The 17,835-nt window shown below is 36.1% G+C and overlaps 1 protein-coding gene across 4 annotated transcripts in view; it reads left to right on the top strand.

Annotated features, from left to right (window-relative positions):
• The window catches only part of LRBA (LPS responsive beige-like anchor protein), a 554,804-nt gene that overhangs the window by 339,076 nt on the left and 197,893 nt on the right, over positions 1-17,835 (top strand). The window lies entirely within an intron of this gene.

The raw sequence follows: 17,835 nt of genomic DNA, 5'->3' as shown, positions 1-17,835 counted from the left end.
AAATAGGAGGAGATAGTAGAAGTCAAATGCACACACACATTTTACAGCCCCCTCTTCTTTATCCTCCTCTCTTATCAGCTGCAAGGAAGAACAAGAGTCTATATAGAAAGGACTTTCTGGAGATGACAGAGTAACTGGAGGGAGAGTAGCAGTGGTTCAGAAAGGTTCACTTTTTTCCCCCCCTATCAACATAGTGAAGAAGGTGCAAACTAACAAAATTACTTTCGCTTAAGGCAAATGGACAGGAATTTGGTAAAGGACCTAACATTTTCTAGATTTTCTCCCATAAAGTCTCCCCACCCCCATTGTTGCTGAGAGCCAGAGCAATTGCTGTATAAGTGCACCAGTGTGTGGGGGGTGGGTATGGGCTGAGGGTTTATGACTATAAATCGCTTTTCAGTAATTTTCATATGCTATTGAAAAAAATGGGCAGGACAAAAGTAGTGCAAGCACCTTGTTTGATAATTGCTACCTCATAATTAAGAGTCAGCTATATTTAATGCTATTACTTTGTTACAAGGACAACCATAATTAACCAGTTATTAGAAAATATATTTAAGTTGCGAGAGATGGTGCAGATTTATAGATGGTAGAATTTTGTTGGATATATGTTTACATCAAAATAAACCACTGAAACTGTTTTAAGCTTAAAAACGAAAGAAAGTTAATGTGAACCTGAATCAAAATTTTCTTAAAATGCCAATGTTGTAAATCTAATTTTGAATATTTTTGAAGGTAATACAGTTTCATTTGTAAAATGAATTTATTTTCATAATTGACCTTTGCTTTTAAAAGACTCACTACTGCAATGCAAAAATCTATAACTATCCTGTTATTGATTACACAGATGGCTTCACTCCTCCCTTGGCATTTCAGTGAAACACATGTCTGTGTTTTAGTGTATGTATTTTACCCATTGTAGCGTTTCGGTACTTTTGGATGAAAAAGCTATAACAGTGTTTGTGATTTGCTTAATATTCAGGGTTTATGTTTGAATCTTGGATGTCTGTCTGGTTTCTGAGTCTTTTTTAGATAAATAGGTGGGATTATTATTATTACTATTTTTAGAGTCGGTAAGTTGTATTCTTTGATAATGCTGTAAGGATAAAACTCTATGAAGCCCTTTGGGGAAGACTGCATTTTGCAAAACCTGGCATGCAGCTTTTTCAAAATCCCTTGGGAGGGCTTGACTTGCTCTCTTAAAACGGGACCAGGTGAACCTGAATTCAGTTGCTTAGGGGAAGTTTATGTCTCTCCTCCTCCTTGATGCCAGATGCTTGGACCGCTTAGTCCTTTCTTATGTGGCTGTTGTGGTCCAATACCTTGTCACCCATTCACTTTTTTTGCCCTAAGTCCCTTTCTAAAGAACCATTGGGACATTTTTTAAAAAATTAAGTCGAATTTATTGCGTGGAATCTGTGTTCAGTAGTGAGGAGTTGGGATGAACAGTTGGAAGTAAGCATACTTGAAATTCGGACACAGCTTTAGTCAACTATTCAGGAGTGGCAGAGAGGTGGGGCGGCCTCGGGACCCCAGCCTTGGGGGAGGGGGGAGGGGACGCTGGGCTGCCTGAGGATCCTGAGCTGCGGTGCCTTCGGGGGTTGGCGTGTGGGAAGCCCAGACTCCGTGGATAACCCGCTTATTGCCTGTGGGTCACACCGGCGCCCTGGGAGATATTAATGGGCAGGAGGGACACTTGGTGCAGGGAGTTGTGTGACCAGCTAGGAAAGGGTCCTTAGCCTCGTCTCCCGAGGGCAGTTACTGGGGAGAGACTCCTAGCAGGGCCAGAGGGGGCAATGCTTTCCCTCCCCAACCTTCGAGGTGGCCGCTTCTTCAGTGCCTCCTGTCCTCACGGCCTGAGGTGCCCCTGGGAGTGAGTGTTTGCAGAAAGGTCTGGGGTGACCGCGGTAGTGCATCCTCTGGGCCATGGAGCTGCCTACTGCCGGTGCAGGGTAGGCGCCCAGGGACGCCAGTCCTTGCCTTTGCCTAGTGAGGCGGCCCAGGCCGTGCTGAGCTAGACGCCATTGCCTGATACCCCGCTCCTCTTCGCTCCTCTCCTCTCATCTCCGCTCTGTCAAGCACAGCTAAGTTTCTTGCACCCTTTTCCCAGCGTTTCTCCACTTTTACAACAGAGGCTGAGAGTTGATAAAACATTACAAATGTTTTGATTTAAAAACAATCCATTACCAATTTACCCTGTCTAAGGTAGATGCTCTAGTAAATAATAAATCAGTTAAACAAAGGCGACTTTAATTTATTGTCACGGTACTAATTAGAAACATCATTCGAGCAATAAACTTAAACACTTCCAGCAAATAATGCTCCCTCTTGCCAGTTCCCTTCTCCCCCTCCCCCACCCAACTCCCTAGGCTGCCTCTGCTCTCCGAACTGAACTGCTTCTGCTCTGTGTTTGCGAATCCCGCTCTCTTCCTCTGGTTGAATAATTGAAGGGGGAAACGGTATCTGAGGAGGCTGTAATTGAAGAGCCCCTGTCACCTCTGCTTTTATGTATGTTAGTATAGAAGTCCATCAGCAGCTCCTTGATGGTGTATTAAAACGAAGTGGCAGCCCCTTCTGCAGGAGATACCATATTCTATTAAAGGAGACCAAGTGAGAGAAAGAAACTCTAGACTAGAGGCTAAAAGCCACTTCAAGTCTTCAGGCCGATTGATCTGTATTCTCTTGTTATAATCCATCTCATCATACTTGAGTTAATGAGGCAAAAGAGGGGGAGCGAAATCTGATGGTCCTTGACAAATTCATTAGGGAGGCTGCAGGACATTTTATTTGACTGTTAAACATCTTGTTTGTTTGGTTTAGACAGTGCCAACATCAGCTTGCTTCTGCCCAGACCTGTGATGTTAGGATAGCTGCAGACATTCCTAAAAAGAGGAGGACATTCAGGGTGTGATTTGAATTTTTTGTTTTGGATTTCCGGTAGTCCATAACCTTCAGACTTCTCTAGGCTTTACCTTCACCATCATCATTACATTCGGTACGTTTTATGAGGATGTAGAAGGTAAAACTGAGGTGGGGTGTTTTTAGTTACTATAAACTAAAATGTGTATGTTTAAACTTTAGTCTGAAAATTTCCTGTATCCTTTAAAAAATGAGTCAAGTTTTAGCAAATACTATACTAGTTATTAAAAAAATGTGAATGTGTTACACATTACATCCTGTTTTTACTTGATCATGGTTAAATAAACTTTTAATTATTAATTGAATTTCCTCTCGTAGTGAAACACGAAAGCCAGAAACTTAGAAATAAAAATTTTAACTATTTGTACAAATAAGATATTTTCAAAATATAATTGGTATATTTTAACTTGGGGGCCTTTTTATATTTAAAATTAGAAGCAGAACTGCGTGCTCTTTGAATGGTGTTAAAGTAAGGTGATGAGTTAACCAAATACTTAAAAAACTGAAAATATTTCTTATTGAAGAATAATGAACAATTAGTGCAAACTTCAGTGCATTTTCTACTTTATCATATCACTGAGAGTAAAAAGATACCATTATTTTATTATCTGTAGAAATAGCATATAATAATATTTACTAAAGAGTATACAGATACTAGATTGCGTATTTACTAAAGAGTATACAGATACTAAATGCTAATGTTATATTTTATTTGAAGATAATAATACAGTATTTTATTTTCCCAAAAACCTTTTCTTGGAAGGAAACAAACAGTTCAATTGTGATACTTTCTTGAATAGAGAATTCAGTTATATTTTTCTTCAGCAGTTGACTTAAAGAGCCTAAGCTCAAATGCTTTCAGAAAGAACCCTGGCTTCCATTTCTAGGCAAACAGTATGAGGGAAAAGGAAAGCTAATGCTTTTTGCCTGTCATTTTTGTGCATTGCTGCACCGCTGATGAAGCTGGAACTGCTGGAAGGAATATATGGATTTGAAAAGAAGTGATTCAGTAGTTCATGTTGTGTTTCTCAGGTGCAAAATCAAACTAATGGTTGAAGTCATTGCTTCTGTACATCTGACAGTTATAATCCTGTTGATATTTCCAGAGAATACAGAATCCTCAAACAGCTTTATTTTTTGCTGATATTTAGTTATGAGAAATAAATGTATTTACTGAGTTAAACTTCAGTGCATTTTCTACTTTATCATATCACTGAGAGTAAAAAGATACCATTATTTTATTATCTGTAGAAATAGCGTATAATAATATTTACTAAAGAGTATACAGATACTAGATTGCGTGATAATGATATTGTCTTCTAAGAAAACATTTACATATTAAAAAATAATCAGATTATTAACTTAAAAAATCCAACTCTGAAGGATTTGTACTTTTTAAAAAACAAAGGACCACATGTTTGCCTATATATGTTCTGATCATCTAAAATCTGATTTTGAAATATATATGAGGTTGCTGAATTTTTGGTTCATATACAGTTAATCATTCAACATATTTATAAAAATGCTTGGCTTTTTTAATGCTTGACTTTTTAAAAACAAAATGTTTTTTGGTCAAGATATTAATGGGGAAATAAATATTAATTTTCTGGTTTTAAAATTCCAGTCAAAACAAAAAGAAAATAATCCACACAATGTGTTAGTGTATTAGTTGATGAAATTTTATTGAAGTAATTACATTAAAATATCTGTAAGAAACTTTAACAACAACACTGTCAGATTTATACTATTCATATTGTATTAAAAGTCAAATCAAACCACTTTTTTTTCCCCTATTCTAATCTAATTTTCCCAAACTCTTAAGTATCATAGAGATTGTTTGTGTATATTGATAACTATTATTCTGGAATCAATCTAGCAAATAATCAGTAACTGAACATTTTCTTTGAAGAGTTCACTCTAGTGCCTATTAATTATAAATGATAAAAAATGTTGCTGGAACAAGTTTTTTCTAACACCCCCACCCCTCACAAAATAGCTTTTGATTGGTAACCCAGGAGTATTATTGTTCTCATGTGAACAGTTTGAACTTAAGATAACGTTCTGTTAAGTAAAAGCAATAGCTTTAACTTTGTATAGTGAGCCTATCAAGCTGTACTGAAAAATAAATGTTTTTATGTACTTTTGAGTATTGTTTGTGGGCCTTTTATGTTTGTTTGGGTTACGTGGGACAATATATATGATTAGTGATGTTTATACCTATTAGACATTTACAAGTCTAATTCTTACATTATTTAGTAGGATGAGAAAATTCAGAGTATGGTACATGTTAGTTTTTCCCCAAGCTGAATAACAACTGTATATATGAGTACTTTATTAAGCTGTGCAGAGTTTGATCTCACCAAAATGTATAATGATAGAGCAAAGAACCTGGACTCATGAAAGTGGAAGTAAACAGCTTTTAACCTGACTGAGAAGTGAATACTATTGTATTACTGAGCTAGGATATGAAATTTAAGAAAATTCAAGTTAATTCAGCAAGAATTTTTCAGAAGGTGTTTCATTGAACTTATTGTAGTCTGACTTATGTTGTATTCGTCTTTTGGTCTTACCCATAAATCATTTAGCCTTTTCTCATTTCAAATATATACATTTTTGAGTTTTACCTATGATATTCTTTTATTTCCATATATAGTTAAACATTTGCTCTGAAAAGTTAGAATAAGATCCATCTATCCTCCCTTCCTCCCTCTATCCCCCTCTTTATCCTTCCCTTTCTTCCTTCTTCCCTTCCTTTCCTTAACAATTTGAACTTACTAAAGTACTGTGAGGTAAATATTAAATTTTACCTGTCAAATAACTTTGTCTTTCATAACTCACTATAAAATCTTCAACAATGAGAGGGTGCTTTTAGTGGAGCCAACTCTTAACCATTTAAGGAATGATTACATAATTTTTGGAATCTTATTTGTTTTTCTTCCACAAATTGTACTGGTCTTTTAATATCACTTACAGAAAATAGATAGGAAAGTAAGGATTAGTGAATATTGAAATTGATGCCAAATAAATCCAAATGTTATGGTTTAATGAAGGTGTGATATCCTTTGTTTAGAAGCTACTACTGCTGACTCACTTGTAGAACATGGTTCTTCAGATCTTAGAGCCATCCCTGTTCCCATTTCTACTTCCCCTTTGTGATCAGTGCCAGACATTTATGGAACAGATGATTGAGATTAGGGATGTAGATTATGCTGTACTGAGCTGTACTTAGTTCAGATTCTATATATTTTTTTGTTCATTTGAGACATATTATGGACCTGTGTTTAAAATTATTAGTTAAGCATATCCTATTGGTAATTTTTTGTTATTCTGAAGGAAAACTAACCTTTTTAAACATCTTAGTTTATTTTAAAATATATATGTTCTTTAGCACTTCATCTGTATTATTATTAGTAGTAATAATCTGGCATCAATCTTCTAAGATTTCAGGGAATTTTTAATGGACGTTTTGTTATTTTCAATGGAAATGTTAAAAATCTAGCTTGTTCCTTCTTTCAAACATTGTGAGTTAGAGTAAAAATGATGTGCTGAGAGGTTACACTAATTCTTTGTAGTGGTTAAACAACAAAAATCCTTCATGGTTCTAGTCTAGGTATAGAAGATATCTGTATGGTATAAATGAAATAATATTTGATGATCTGAAGAACTGAAAATTTTCTTTAACCATCTGAAATAAAGCTAGGATATAAAACAGCTGTCTTGGCCTGTGAATATCAAGGTTCTGCCAGACTGTTTCTTTTCTGAGGTTTTTCCTATCTTCCCTTATTATCTTTGGATCCTACAGCATCATTCTCTTACGTTCCGACTGGTTTTGTCTCTAGACAAAACCTGGGTTAGTAGGTTTAAATCAGCCTAGATAGAGTGAAACATCTTTGATCTATGGCTATGACTGTTTTCAAATGATTTGCTTGCTGGGACCAGACACTATCCATGCCCTTTCACTTTGCTATCAGATAGGTACACACAGAGGACTGAAAGGCTACCAGATGCACAGTTAATCATCATATTAGATAAGTGAAGGGTTCCAAGAATGCTCAATTAGAACTTCTATTTCTAATAGTTATTTGTTCTACAGTACCTTGTTGGGTAAATGCTCTGCACATCTTCTAATCTTTTCTGCAAATTAGTCAAAACGTTCTATAAATTGTAGCATCAATTAAAAATGAATGACACAAAACTATGTATTTTTTAAACATTAGAAGGTTGTTGCTATCACATAACTAACGGATAGATAAAGTAAAGGGAGACAGTCCTGAATTTTGTTCTAGCTTGGCTACAAGTGAGCTAAGTGAACTTGATCAAGTGACTATTTCTACTCACTATTTCTTCAGTTTTAAAATGGGGATATGGATTAGGAGGGTTTTTTTTCTACCTTTTCTAGATACAAAAAAATCATCAATTTCCTACCATAACATGAGTAAAGTTGTTGTTTATATCTATTAGTTTATTTCAAATTAGAAATATTTCTGCAAAATTTAGGCTTTGGTGCTGCTTCATTATAAGTTCATGAAAAAACTTTTTAAATCTTAACCCAAGAATATGTTTTTTTTATTGCTTTTTTTTTTTAAGAGAGAGAAACATCTTTCAATTGCCTTCTGTACACACCCCTGACCAGGGATCGAACCTGCACCTAGGTGTGTGCCCTGACTGGGAATCAAACCCATAACTTTTTTGGTGTACAGAGCCATTCGCCAACCAACTGAACCACCCGGCCAGGGCAATACATGATATTTTTTAACATGAAAAAAGTCATATAAACAAATAAACTTACAGATGGTTATAGTTTGTGTTTTAGATTTAAGGAAAAAAATGAAAAATTATAGATTGAAGAGAGTTGTGAGGGACAACCAAATAGCAACATGTAATAAATTCTAAGAGTATGCTGATTATTGTTGGTAGTCGTTGCATCATAAAATATGAAAACAAGCCAGGGCTGTGTATTCTTGTATATATAGAAGAACATTGTTTTAAAGGTGTCCACAAGATTAGCAGGTTTGTTTTTTCTTAAAATGTTGAGTTGACTCAGTGTTTATGGCATTTCCATTAAGAGGTATTCTATAAATATTAGATCTTGAAGCTAAAAAAAAAAAAAATCAAGTTCACAATTAACCTTTTAAAAAATATAGTAACACCAGTCGTCTTCTTAGAGAAATGACATTCTTCTTAGCAACTATAATATTACCATATGCATGTTGTGTTAAAGATAGATCCAAGCAGGGAAATGGTTTTGAAAACATGAGTCACTAAAGTAAGTAAAGTTTTATACTGCTTTCTCATGCTTTTCTCTTGTTTTCATCAGAAGATCTGACAAGCATAAAAGTGTTAACATCTTTTATTTTACAGATGTTCTTAGTTTCCTCTCAAACTGTAAAAGATGCTGTATCAGAGCAGCATGGTAGGAAATAATTTCAACACCTCCCTTCACTTATGCAGTCGTTTATTGTCTAAGCTTGTGGATATTTTTGGAGAGAGGGGGAAGTGAGGCAGGGAAAGACCTCATATGGAGGCCTAATTTTTCTCATTTTGAGATATCGCTCAATCAGTCTGTCTTCTGTATTATAAATTCTTTCTAAAATAGTTTTTCAGTTAGAGTTATTTTCATTTCTGTGTTGTGTTCATTGGAAGTATCTCATTAATGCAATAGCAGTGCCAGGTGACCACTGAGAAAGTTGTTGATGGACCCTCTGTGGGTTTGCAAAGTGCAAACCTAAAAGACTAAGAGATGAGAAATGCATTGCTATTGGTGAATTTATGTTTTATCTCACTTCTCTTGAAAATTTATGAGTGGCATGGCTTAAGGGTGCTGGAGTTGTGTGTTCCAGGGCTTGCCCCTACTGATAACACCCTTGTTGGCGTGAAAGTGCAATGCAAATTATGACAGTTACAACCTTCTGTTTTGTTTAACCTGTCAGTAGATTTCCTGGCTCAGTGCTGAGGGCAATGGTGTGTTCAGCTAGTCCATATTCACCTAAACTTAAAAGGTCAGGTTTCTACAGGCAAGCCTAGTCAAAGCCTAATTGATGAGGAGGGCATGGAGACAGAATTTACTGTTCTGTTGGCTAGTTTCATATCGTTAGGTTGTCCTGAAAGCATCAGGCAGTCACAGCCCCTTTCATGTAAGTGCTGACCCTAGACAGGAGCTGACAATCAAAGGAGGCAGCCACAGGAACCAGTGCAAGTAGGCTATTGATTTTTCAGTTAGGTCTAAGTAGTTTGTAGTATGGGTAATGGGTGACAGAGGCAGGTATGTCATTATCAATGAGCTCCAGAACAGTAGCGACAACCCTCTCTCATATTTCCTTCCGCACTGACAGTATGCATCCAGAGGCGGTCAATAAATCGCCCAACCTTTAACTGACAAGTGACTTGGAGGTTTAGGTTGAGGGGTGGAAGTTATAGAGCTAAACTTCTTTACTCGAACATGTACTGGATCTGGCAAGAGAGTCAGTAATTATACTGTAAGTTTCTGAAGTTTTAATTTCGATAAGACTGCGCAACTCTGAATATCAGAGTTTGCTTTTAAGCTTTTGAGAATTTAAGAAGCATATTTACCTAGTTAAGAAATAAATGAGCCAATTAGTTATAAAGGTACCCTGCAAGGTTAATTAAGATAAGTTCTTATGTAAAGTTTTGCTTTTATTGTAGACTAGATCCTTATTTAATCATGATATCCCTGTTACAAAAGTTCAGCAGTTAGAAATTGCCTCTCAAAATCCTTTTTAATTTCTAGTCCCCTCTTAAATGTTTTGACTGCAGACCAATTTTAAATAGAGGGAAAAAAACTTGAACCATTTGTAAATATGATGTATTAGCCACTAACAGTTGCTATTTGACCTTCAAATTCGTTTTATATTACTTTTCACAATAAAATAGTCAGGAATAGACCACTTAATGATTAAAGTTTGATGAATTATGGTTGCTTCTGAATTTAAAAAGAAGTGAGGCTGATTTTTGTTTTAAAAGCATTTCATATGGATATTTATGTTAAAAGATAGATACAATTTATGTTCACATAAACACAAAAGTGTAACAGGTTTTGACTAAAAGTTCACATGTTCTAAAAGGATATAAAATAACTTAGAGATACTTTTAATTTAAACCAACCTCTATTTTGTTACTAAACGTAAGGAACATACAGAGAAGATAATATTTATAACTAGAAGTGGGAGTTTGGGCTGTACCAGGTTCCTTGCAAACTATCACATGCTTACATTTTTTGAAAACTTTAAACAAATTGAAGTAAAACAGAAAAGTAAATGTTTTTTAAAACTTCCTTAAATAACTTATCACTGTGATATCTTGTTTAACACTGTGATATTATACAGAACCAGAGTGTAAGTCTAGCATCATCTAGCTGCAGAGTACCCTGCATGACCACATGAATCATTTTCATTTGTCTAATGCAACTGAAATTTCTTAAAACAACAACAACTAACCAGCAGATTAAGGGTATTGGTGCTTAAGTATTTTCTTAAGTTTGCAGTGATATATCTGTAATACCCGTCTTCTACTCTAAGGAACAGAGAATATAAATTCGAATGTAGTGAAGGATGGCTACTATCGAACTATTGCAATCTTATTTTAAGGAAGCTTTGGGGTTATGTAATAAATATTTAGAGAAATTTTATTCAGACTTCTTGAATTAATTACCTTATGGGGCGTACACATTGTTAAAGCAAGATTCCTTTTAGAGTCAGTTTCCCCCATGTTGTGTATTAAGTCATTCACTTAACCTGTGTTTTTCTATTGGATTACATAAAAGATTTAGCTGAGAATCTTGTCATCTTTATATTGTTAGCTATATTCTAGTTGCAGCTTCTTTTGCTGTACTTGCAATCTTTCCTGAATAGAGTGTTGTTGTTTTTTTTCCACGATTTAAAAAAAAAAAAAAAGCTGAAGAAGGGACAAATTAAATTTTCATGAAAGAAAATCCTAATCAGCAGTGACAGTATAAGAGAAAGATGATTGCCACTTGGTCATTGTGGAGAGGCACTTAGATTTGGTGTCAGTGCTTCTGTTAATGATGACTAATGTCTTTCTTGAAGCAAGTGCATGCTCCCACATACTGCTACAGACTAGACAGAGGGCTCAGCAGTAGGCACTACTCAGCACAGGCATTGGGTATCCTACAACAAAGGCTTTTTTTTTTTTGCAGTCAATTTGGCAGTCTCTGTTATTAGAAAAATGCAAACATAATTCTGAGGCATTTAACAACACATTTGAAACTTTTATGTCTAATACTAAGAGATGTTATTTTTAAATTAGAATATAAAGAAATCAAGCAACATTAATGAGATGTGCTCCCTATTTTGTCACCTACAGGAATGGGCACATAACATACATTTCTACTTCACAGGATCACTTGTATTAGGAAAGTTTTATTTTTTTTTATTTTTTATTTTTTTAAAATATATTTTATTGATTTTTTACAGAGAGGAAGGGAGAGAGAGCTAGAGAGCCAGAAACATCGATGAGAGAGAAACATCGATCAGCTGCCTCCTGCACATCTCCCACCAGGGATGCGCCTGCAACCCCGGTACATGCCCTTGGCCGGAATCGAACCCGGGACCCTTCAGTCCGCAGGCCGACGCTCTATCCACTGAGCCAAACCGGTTTCGGCTATTAGGAAAGTTTTAAAAAGAGACAGACTTGCAGCAGGTTCATTTCATACTGCATGGCTATATCCTGAACAAACACTTTGTAGTTATAAAAGAGAATGCATGACTCAAAAGATCTTTTTAGATCTTTTCATCTTAAATATATTGGTTACAAAAAAGATGACATGTGTTGTTTCTTCAGCTTTCCCCCAAAGTCTAAGACCTTTCAGAAGGGCATTTGCAATGCTTGTCATATTTTTTCATATATATCTTATTGGCCTGACATGTCTTGAGAACCATGAGAACACAGATGTCATTGCATTCAGACAACACTAATTACTCTGGGATTTTTGCAGCCTCAGTGCCCGCATGTAACTGTCGATTATGATTGTTCATGCAGCCTACAGTGAGGACAATTTGCACATGAAAATAGTGAGACACAAAAATAGTGAGATGGGCCTTTTAATCCCTTATTGTTCTCCAATAGAAGTTAGAATTTAAAAAATTCCTGACACATCAATTTCATTCCCTATTTTACATTTGAACCATATTTGGGCAACATTTTCCTTTCTGAAGTAAGTGTGTTATGCTTTAGAGTTCAGTGAAATCTATTATCCATCTGTTCTTTAACCTTCTTGAACAATGTTCTACATTACTTTGTCTTTAAGCTACATGGGAAATTTCTTTATGTAGCTTATAGTTTGAGAGAAACACTAATTGTCATATGAGTCTTTAGAAAGTGACAGTGCAACACAATAAATATGTATGATGTGTTCTTCTGGAGTGCAATTTAATGTTTAATGAGAAGCTGCAGCAAATATGGTTAGTCTCAATTTAGATAAGTGCAATCATCTTATGCTTTTAACACAGGTCAGTTCTTTTCTTTGTTTTATTCTCTCTGTAACATTCTGGATTTCAGTTGATGATTCATGGTGTTTAGGTGGTTTTCAAATATCAGAGGTCAAATGGTGGTCAGATCTGGGCCCTCAGTATTAAATGTGAAGACCAAATACATGTTTTGATATAAAGCATAATCTATGTTAATCACCGATTGAAAATAGAAAATGCCAATAATGTAACTTCATATGCTGATAAAGCAGAAATGGAAGCAGCTTGATCAAAGATGTATGATGAGATAAAACTGCAGTCTCTGCTGTACAGTTATAGTAATTATGACTAATGAACCGTCCAGTCTGGATGAAATGGCATGCCCACAGGGACTGTGTCCAATCAGTTGTGACTTATGCAAACTGAACAAACCATTGATGGGCTTCCAAATTCTGTATCACAAGAAATATATTCTTTGTTATTCATATAACTTTTGTGAGGGTAATATACAGGAATTGGAAGATATTTAAATATTGTTAAATATAAAATATAATTATTTTTCTCTTATCATATACTTATTTAATTTAAAACTAAACACTTATTTTTGTATGACCTCTGTTTAATTCTCCTTTCTTAAACACACTTTGGTTGGTATTCTAGTACAAATTCTGTGACTTTCCACTTGTTCTTCTATTGTACTCCTTTTGAACATTCCCTCTTTTTTAGAGCTCATTGTCAGGGTATATTGTTCACTAACCAGATATTGTAGATATGTTTTTACCATAATACAGGACCTGCAATGCATTTACTATGTGAGAGCCCTGTTCAAGTACTTTACCTATGTTAAGTCACAGATCCCCACAACAACCCTTTGAGGTGGGTGCTATTTATTATGACCATTTCACAGATGAATAAACTGAGATGTGGGAAGGTGAGTAAGTTGCCCAAGGTTATCTGCTCTTATTAACTTTAGATACCCTTTTAAAGGTTAGTTATATTCTTCTGGCCCAAACCTATTTCTAAATTATCCTCGCTTTCTTTTTCTTCCAACCAGGATTACTTTTTTGATGTTTTCTAGCATCTGTCAAAACCGTTATGATATTTTAAAATTGATGGCTGATGTGCAGTTTTACAATAGTTTTTCATGTCCCTAAAGTCTAGTTATGTTCAGGCCTCTAAGCTCCTTCATTTGGTATATTTTAGTGACTCCAGCTCTCATGATGGAGTTTAAGAATACATAATTTTTTAAAATTGATTTTAGAGAGAGGAAGGGAGAGGGAGAGAGGAATAGAAACATCAGTGATTAGAGAGAACCATTGATCAGCTGCCTCCTGCATGCCCCATACTGGGGATCCAAGAACCCAAGCATATGCCCTGACCTGTAATTGAATGGTGAACTCCTGGTTCAGGAGTTGATGCTCAACCACTGAGCCACACTGGGCAAGAATGCATGATTTTGTTTTGAATATATATTTAAAAGGTAATAAATGTGTCCATTTGATTTACTCTTGAAACTATAATGAGAACTGGGGGGTAGGGGAGGCCAGGGGATTGTCAAGGGCTGGAAAAAAAGGAGACATATGTAATACTCTTTGTAATACTTTAAGCAATAAAACAATTACCAAAAAAAAAGAAACTGTAATGAGAAAACAACCTACTCATTTAAAAGAAAGTAAGTTGTGCTGGTAAAATAAGCTTGGTTAGTTTTTTTTTTTAATTTAAATTCTTTATTGTTTAAAGTATTACAAAGGTCTTCTTTTCCCCTCATTGACCTCTCCTCGGCCATCCCAACCCCCAGCACATGCCCTCACCCCACTACTGTCTGTGTCAATTGGTTATGCTCATATGCTTGCATACAAGTCCTTTGGTTGATCTCTTATCCCCTCACCCTCCACCTTCCCTCATAGGTTGGACAGTTTGTTTGATGCTTCTGTGTCTCTGGTTCTATTTTTGTTCATCAGCGCCTTACACCTCACTGCATTTTAGATAGTAAGTATTCAACAAATATTTGTGGAAAGAAGGAGGGAACAAAGGAAGGAAGGGGGAACTTTTCAGTAATTTCGTAACTCAGTGATGCTACCAAATGCATGCTTTTAGAATAGAATAAAACAGACTGTTACTATGCTATTATTCTTTAAAATCCTTAAAATCCTACCTGACCAACTCATTTCCCATTGACTTCCAACCTGAAGTATTCATCTTTCCAGGCTTGCTTCCATGCATTTGTCCTGAAGTGCCCCACAGAACTCTTTCAATATTCCACTTATCGTCAGTCCCATACAGTCTAATGTATGTTTTTGCCATCTCCCCAATGTCATTTTCCATGTTTTCTCTACGTTTAACTTACCAATGTGAAAAGTTATGAAAAGGCATCATCTTACTTATTTGATAGCATGACTAGATACAAAGTACATGCTCAATAAATACCTTTAAGGTGCATCGATAATTCTGATCCTCTCCTGTTTCCAACAGATTTCTTCCTATCACCAAGGTCAAATTTTTAAAGTGAGATTTCTAAAGGTAATGTTCTGAAAGTCTTTTAAGACTCAATTGAAATGAGATTTATGCAAGGATAATATTGAGCTCTTACTCTGTGCCAGGCAGTAAGCTAAGCACTTTGTCTTAATCCTCTCAAGAAATCTATACTGAGTTATATATCCTACTAGAGGCCCAGGGCACGAAATTTGTGTACTCGGGGCATGGGGGAGATCCCTCAGGCCGGCCTGCACCCTCTCGCAGTCCGGGAGCCCTCAGAGGATGTCCAGCTGACAGCTTAGGCCTGCTCCCCGTGGACATCCTTAGTGCTGCCAGGAGGCGGGAGAGGCTCCCGCCACCGCCACTGCATTTGCCAGCTGTGAGCCTGGCTTCTGGCTGAGCGGCACTCCCCTGTGGGAGCACACTTACCACCAGGGGGCAGCTCCTGTGTTGAGCGTCTGCCCCCTGGTGGTCAGTGCGTGTCATAGTGACCGGTCGTTCTGCCGTTTGGTCGATTTGCATATTAGCCTTTTATTATATAGGATTATTATCCCTATCTATACAGAAAGCAAGGCACAGATAGATTATATAACTTGGCTTGGCTTATTCTAAAGCTAGGAAATAGCAAAGCATGACTTGTAAAGATGGGTGATCGTTTATTTTAAAGTCATCAAAAGTTAATGATATCCTGCCAATGCCATGTTCTTGGTTTTTTAATGCCCTTTCTGCAGTTGTCTATGACAGTTCTGTAAATTCTGCTTTTCTACAATTAAATGACATATATCACACACAACTTATCTTTGTCTACTCAAAATACTCCAACAGAAGAGGAGGATGAAACCTTGGTATCCTACTCTGAAATGTTGTGACATGATCAGGTAATACAGAAAGATAAAGAGTTTCATTTTTTAAATTCATGGAGGACTAAACAGTTTTTATTATCAGAATTTTATACAAGTTTTAGGCATTGATTGCAGTGTAAACTATGTTAGATAGTCTGGTTAGGAAATTTCCAAAGTAATATGTAGTAAATCATAGGAAGAATACTTGAAATTTAAATCTGGTTTTAAAGTGATTGGTATGTACCTCCATAGCTGTTTATCAGTGATAGAAATGGAGTTAATAAAATGCTATGTATTTTATACTTAGGAAACATTGTGGCTTATAATGAGTCTATATAAAACTGAAACCACTGGGTTAGCAAAGAGGAAGCTGTTTTCCAAATATAGTAAGCTCCCAGAAGTAAATTGACATCAATTTCAATTTCTGTTTAGATTTCAGTTTTTACATGAAAATTGATGGCATTCTGTTTCATAAGTGCTGTAATACTCTCTGTGTATTTTAAAAAGTCATATCTATATTTTTGTAAGAAGCTGGTTATTCAGGTTCTTGCTCACTGAATAAAGGTCAGTTCACATTGAGCTAAACCTTTTGTCATGGTAAGTACCATTTGTATTACTGAAAACATTTTAGTCTGAAGTTAATATCAGTTATTCATCTTCTTTAACTTTTAAGATTAAAACTACTTTAAAACCTTTCTTAAGTAGTTTACTTAGAAATCTTTAATTAGAATAAAGGTCCAGTAAGATCCTAAAATGGTAACATGTTATTTTGAAATGAGTCTTAGTTTCTTTATTGTACATTATTAAATCATGGTATTCATTCATGAAGTATACCTTTGACTATTTCAGATACTATTCAGATGTTATAAACTGATATTCAGAACTCAAAATAATATAAGGTTCTTTCTTTACAAGTTTTGTATAGAAGAACGAATATAAATGGTATACTATATAATAAATAAAGAGGTAATATGCAAATTGACCATCACTCCAACACACAAGATGGCCAGCAGGTGAGGACAGTTAGGGGTGACTGACCCTGCAAGGGAGGGCAATAGGGGGGGACCAGGCCAGCAGGGGAGGGCAGTCGGGGGGAACCAGGCCTGCAGGGGAGGGCAGTTGGGTGGAACCAGGCCAGCAGGGGAGGGAAGTTGGGGGTGACTGGGCCAGCAGGGGAGGGCAGTTAGGGGCAATCAGGTCGGCAGGGGAGCAGTTAGGCGTCGATCAGGCTGGCAGGGGAGTGGTTAGGGGGTGATCAGGCAGGCAGGCAGAAGCAGTTAGGGGCAATCAGGCAGGCAGGCAGGCGAGTGGTTGGGAGCCAGCAGTCCTGGATTGTGAGAGGGATCCCAGATTGGAGAGGGTGCAGGTTGGGCTGAGGGACACCCCCCCCCCCCCCACATGAATTTCATGCACCGGGCCTCTAGTATTTATATAATTAGGACATTAGTTATATTTAAAGTATTTCAAGAGGTCTCATTTTAAATGAAAAAGAACACAGAAGTATCTTTGTGCTCTGATTTTACATATGCTAAAGTTATGTTATATTCTTGAATGAAGACTGAGCAGAATGGACTAAAAATGAAAACAGTTAAAGTGTATGAATAGTGGTTAAATTTGGGGGGGTTAATTTCCTTCCTTGTTTTTATAATCAGTAAATTAAAATATGTCACATATAAGTAAACATACTTCAAAGTATAATGTTTTTAAATAACTTTTACTTTATATGGCTTTACCTTATTTTATTGTGCCAGATATTAAAGAATTAAGCCAGGATTACTTTTTTTTCAGCTTATTCTTTGCCATGGAAATGGTTAGCTGGTGTTATATTTACATATAAATAGTACATGTAAAATCATAGTGCATGTGCTGCTATTCTGCAGTGTTGTTTGTGATCAACATTAAACAAATTATAAAGAGAGAATTTCAGCCTTCTGATTGTGTGATGCTAATATTAGTGAGTCTCGTTGTTACACTGCGGAGTCTACGTATCTTGGCTTATTTACAAATTTGTCATTAGGTGAAAAAAAGAGTATTTCAAACCAAACTTAATTTTGGGCAGCAGGGAAACCAGATATACCGACTAGATGTCCAGAACAACTAATAGCTCTCAGTTCAATAATGTCTGAACTGTTTAAATATTTGAAGGCCTTGAATGT

This window comes from Myotis yumanensis, unplaced genomic scaffold (genome assembly GCF_028538775.1).
Source record: "Myotis yumanensis isolate MYYU_CA2020_CCGP unplaced genomic scaffold, mMyoYum1.0.hap1 SCAF_5, whole genome shotgun sequence".
Taxonomy (NCBI): Eukaryota; Metazoa; Chordata; class Mammalia; order Chiroptera; family Vespertilionidae; genus Myotis; species Myotis yumanensis.
The sequence above is the reverse complement of the archived record's forward strand: the minus strand, read 5'-3'. Positions and strand labels throughout refer to the sequence as shown.